Genomic DNA, 6,000 nt, shown 5'->3' on the forward strand with positions numbered 1-6,000 from the left:
GCGTTAACTACCATGACACAATAATAATAGTATTACACTCTGACAACCTGGCAGCTAGCTCTGATGGAGACACATGTGAAAACAAGCCCAAAACAAGCGACTTTTTCTATGGAGCCCCCCTAGGTTCCAGTGAGAGAAAATTAAATAAACTATGTGCACGGTTTTAGAGTCTCTGGGGACGGATTTTAAGCTGTGGGTACAGATTGTCAATTTACATCCATGTGGACAGATGAGTAAACTGTGCGCAGTTTTGCAAAACTGTACCCATGGTACACAGTTTATTTTTCTCCCCCCTGAGCTTCAGGACAATGACTACAAGAGGGAGTTAAACCACCTTTTAACATTATTTAACATTAGAAAACAGATGGGATATCGAATATAGACTGATGTACCAAGTACATTATATACACAGTAAACCTGTGATAATTAAAATTTGCACACACAAATAAATATCATCCTGAATTCACAAATTCTTTATTTATTATTGCTTTTAATGCACTCATCTAACTTTTTTCTTTTAGTTACAGGACTGATGTTTTCCTAACCAGAAAAAAACACGCATTACCCTGTTCTGCCTCTGATTGGCTGGTACTCCTTGCCATCAGGTTGGTTCAGAGCCAATTAGAAGCAGGATGCGTGTGGGAAAAAAACTCTGCTGTCTCCTGTGTGTATGGGGAAAGGGGAGGGACAGAGGGAACAGGCAAGACAAACTATCCTAGGTTTAAATAGGCCTAACATATCAAAAATATCTGCTTGACAACTTATTATGGAGCTGGGAACAAGCCCAAATAACCGCGACCCGCGACTGCCAATATTTGTAAGCGACTTTACAGAAAAACAAGCTCAAAGTCATTTATAATAAGCGGACTTGGCAACACTGGAACAAACTCACAATTATAGACGCAAACTAAAAGAAATGTCGCCATGGTCCGAGAGAGGTGACGTCATGCTGTTATCTGTCTCTACAGTTACGCAGTGAGCGAGTTAGATCGTCACTTTTTAAACATGACAGGCTTTGTCATAGTGTGCAGTGTTGTGCAGACTGTAATGTGGCACTGAATATGTTTGTAGACTCGTGGAAAAAGAACAAGAAACACTGATAAATATGTGTGGGTATTTTCTAGGCAAGCCCAGGGTAACCAGTTGTCTCAGGTCAGCCCAAATCAAAATGTTACCTGGATGCTGACGTAATTTAATACCTGAGGAGGAAAGCTGCATGCTCTGTGGGTCTCAGTGGCTCATACAGATAATGCAGTAAAATAATGCAGTAGTATTGCTACTGCAATACAGACAAACATTTTAGAGTATAAATAAGAGTAGTTCTGAAATAGCTGAAAATTAATCCTGGAGTCACTCTTATCCTACAGACATTTCCTTCTCCTTACCTGTGAAGACTTGGGCTGATAATTGGTGCTGCTGTCAGGTCCCTGTCCTGATACCTGCCTGATTTCTCCCTGTCCCTCTTCTATCTATTGCAATAATATAGATAATAAATGTGCAAAGCAAAATTTAGAAATAGAATAGTAGTGGTGACATGGCTGTGGAAATTAATTGCACAGTGACTTATGCTATAGATATTTTCTCTAAACCAGTTATAATCTCTCTCCTGTGAAGACCCTGCATGATCATACTTGCTGGCCTCTGTCCACTGTCTCCTCCCTGACCCTGCTCTTTATACTGTGAGATTAAAAAAATATGTGCAAATAGTGAGCACAAGTTCTGCACAGAAATTAAGGAGGAGTGGGTTTATTCCTAGCATGAAACTAGCTAGCAAGTGATTTAACATAGTAACAGTATTCTTGTTAACTAGCTTAACTTGATATATTGGCATCTATTATTAATTAGTCATCATTTAGCTAACATTATCTACATTACATGCAACAGCATTACTCAAGTTACACGGTTTGTTTGGAAGAAACTGTGCAAGGTTTTTTTGCTTCTTGCTGGCTGGTTTGCTGAACATACACAGCAGCATTGCCTAGCAGCACCATAGCAGCTCACGTCTTTTCTGTGAGCTGTTGATTCAGGTCACAACATGACAGCGTGTGTATGCGGCCTGGCTCTGCCTACTCATGGTGCGTTTAAAGACAGCTCGGAAAAACACGTTACCAGATGTTACAGTAAAACGAATTGAACGGTTGTAACGGCTGTAAAAAGTGCAGGGGACATGTCCCGTATCAGGGCCTTGGTTGGCCAAGGGAGGAGTCAGGCCCAGGCTGCGTTCACCCTACACACAGTTAAGAGTATTCCCACCACATAACAAAAAATCTTTTATCCGTCACTTAACTAAATGATTATTATGTTGTACAATTTCTTAATGGATTCTTGTTGTAGGTGACCCCCACTATGTCCATGTCAGATTTCATGTAGTTCTACTGTACAGTTGAGGAGAAATTTAAAGGGAAAGTCTGCTCAAATGACAACATAGTATGTTAATTTCTTCATGTTAAAATATTTTTTAAAAACTTGTTTATAGGATATAAAATCTTTCAATGGATTCTTGTTCTAGGTGACCCCCACTATGTCCATGTCAAATGTCAAATAGTTCTACTGTACAGTTTAGGAGAAATTCAAGATAAAATTCGCTTGAATTACTACATAATCAGAATTCTCATTAATTATTATTAGGGCCGTAACGGTACATGTATTTGTGTCGAACCGTTTGGTACACGACTTTCTGTTCGGCATGACCCTGTACCGAATTACTGGGCGCAGGATATTATTTTTTTTATTTCGTTTTATTTTAATTCTGTTTAGCCGAACCATTTAAAAAATCTAGTTCCCCGACGGACATAATTGAGTGACGGACCGAGTCTGACCGTAAGTCTCCGCTTTCACTTTGTGCAGCGCATTCTCGCATTTTGACAACATGGCAAGTGAGCCTGACAAACCTGAAGACCCACCCGTTTGGAAACACTTTGGTTTCAGGGTAAAATACGAAGATGTTAATAAACAAGTGGACAAGACAAAAGCAGTGTGCCGACACTGCAGAACAGCGGTCGGGTATGTACTTGGAAACACGTCTAACATGCTAACGCATCTAAAGCGACACCACCCGAGTTTGAACGTTAACCGGCACGACTAGAAAAAGCAATCTGGTGCAAACTACGATATCGTCGTCGTTTAAAAAGAAAGAGCGTTTCCCTGACCATCGCGCTAAAGAAATAACCAACGCCATTGGAGTTGAGTAAAATTGTTTAAGCTGCACTTTAGATATAAGCATGTTTTGTTTACTGCACTTTAACAAAGTGGGAAAGCTAAGTAAGTTCCTAGTAAAACTGAATCTGAGCAGGCTTTAAAGCTGACCAGCTGCACTATACTTTTTATTTTAATTGAGTAAAACTGTTAAAGCAGAAATGTATATTTATATTTTTCATTCAAAAAATGTGTTAAAAAAACAGCAGGATTTTATTTTTCACTTTTATATTTCTACTTTCATTCAAACAATGTGAAAAAGCAGGATTTTATATATATTTTTTTCATTCAAAAATTGTGTAAAAAGAGTTAACTGCTGTGGCGGTATGTTTTAATAAGGTTACCAATAAGTAAAAGATATTTAATAGTTGTCTATTTTTTTCATTACTGTACCCAAAAAAACTGCACCGTGACTTGTGTACCGAGGTATGTACTGAACCGTGATTTTTGTGTACCGTTACACCCCTAATTATTATTATTATTTTTTAAAATCTTCATAGGTTATATAAATATTTTAACAGATTCTTGTTCAAAATGACCCTGACCATGTTTGTGTCAATTTTTATGTAGTTTAGCTGCACATTTGAGAAATTTAAAGGAAAAGTCTGCTCAAATTACCTATCATAATTTCCTCATTAAATATGAATTTAAAGGAAATCCTAAATAGGTTATATAAATCTTTCAGTGGATTCTTGTTCACGATGACCCCCACTAAGTCCATGTCAGTTTTCATGAAGAACATGTGATCAGTTTGAACAATTAAAATGAATTAATGAATATATTTATATTAAACTTAGATGTCTCCTGTTCAAGTTTCTTTCACGGTGCTTTTACTAGTAAGCAACAACAACCACAACAACAACAACAACAACCACAACTATACATGTGCATTTTTTTTTATTCATTACTGGAAAACTGTATAGTATAGCCAAAAATTCCAGGAACTGAATATTCAAACATAAGTATTTTCCAGAAAGTTTGACTGAGTTAAATTCAATAAAGGGCACAAAAGTACACATGGGTGGTGAATCTGGAAGACAGCAAAAATAAGATAAAGACTTAGAAATATAGAAATTAGAAAGTTATATTATAATAAGTTAAATAAGGTTACATGCCCATCTTAAAGAAATAAGGTTATTAGCAAACTAACATGGACATAGGACAAATCTAAAGAATAGATTACTTAAACTCTTACCAGCACTGCCACCCCATGCAAAGGTGAGGAAGGGAAGGGTGGTGATAGGGAGTGCAGGCTTTAAATAAGGAGCGATCAGGTGACCTCAATCAGCTAAACAAGGAGTGACGAAAGATGAAAACAAAAGCCAATCAGAAATGAGGAAAGGAGAGGAAAGGAAGTGAGGTAAAGGAAGTGACGTGTGAGGAAAGAAATGAGAAAGTAAAAGAGAATAAAGATCTTTACTACAGACATTATATGTTTCTTGTCAATAAATTCGAGCAGACTTTCCCTTTAAATTTCTCATAAACTGTACAGTAAAATGACATGATACATACAAACTGACATGGACATACTGTTGGCCATCTAGAACAAGAATCCAGTGAAAGTTTCTCATAACCTCTGAAGGATTTAAAAAAAAATACATATATATTAATATGATGAAGAAGGATCCACTGAAAAATATTTATAAGCTATGAAGCTTTTTTTTTTATTTTTAGTGACAAGTCAAAGATAGGCTAATTATTTGATGATATTTTGACTTTTGAGCTCCCTTACAAAAAAAGACAGCAGAATAATTTCTTATCTTTTTTTATATAATTTAATGTCATATGATGTGGAATACACTGGAGTTTCTACAAAGTAAATCAAAGTATAGAATCAGGGGAGAAGTCGTTGCTGAAAATGAGTCTGTTTTTGTTCTTTTTGGCCGTTCTACCCATAGATATCATATACAGTAGATACCTCGTTGATGGCTTCGGCTCGTTTCAGCGATGTGTCAACGTCGCCGCCATCTTGGGGAGGTCATGGCCGGCTGGCTAGTAGCCTACTGTTGTGTATGGAGATAAGTGCATGTGTCCCTTTTTAACATTAAAAATAATCAATAGGCCTATGGATCATTCATAAATACAACCTCAGTGATACATCGAAAAGTCTAAATATAATATTAAAAAAAAAAAAAAATTATACAAAATACAATAAAATATAGGCCGTGTTGTGCTACGGCCTATTCAAGTGCTGGAATTTGTTATTTACGTGACAATGCCTGAATGCAACACAGGCTATGTGTGTGTTTAATGTTTAATGTCAGACCTATTTAGACTTTTTATTCTGTTTTCATTGTCCAAACGTGAAAGTTTCTGTACTCAGGCAAATGCACAAAGTCACATTTCTGTGCTCCAGCAAATTAGAACACAATCAGAATTTTCTCATATTAAATATAGATTTAAAAAAAACTTCACAGGTTATATACATCTGTCAATGGATTCTTGTTAAGGATGGCCCTAACCATGTTTGTGTTAATTTTCGTGTAGTTTAACTGCAGAGTTTATGAGAAATTTAAAGGGAAAGTCTGCTCAAAGTATCCTATAGTTTAATCATAATTTCCTCATATCAACTAAAGAAGGCTTTATGAATCTTTCACTGGATTCTTTATGTAGGTGATCCCCAGGACACACCTTTTCATATGGGATTTAGTGCTTCTTTTAATTTGTGTATGATTTTTATTTTATTTTTTTCCTCAATAACTTTAATGTAATATGATCTGATGACTTATATTTGACATCAAAATGTATCACTACACAGGACATACCCCTTCACATGGGATTTGGTGCTTCTTTCGCAGGTGCAGA

The sequence above is a fragment of the Epinephelus fuscoguttatus genome, linkage group LG13, assembly GCF_011397635.1.
Source record: "Epinephelus fuscoguttatus linkage group LG13, E.fuscoguttatus.final_Chr_v1".
Taxonomy (NCBI): Eukaryota; Metazoa; Chordata; class Actinopteri; order Perciformes; family Serranidae; genus Epinephelus; species Epinephelus fuscoguttatus.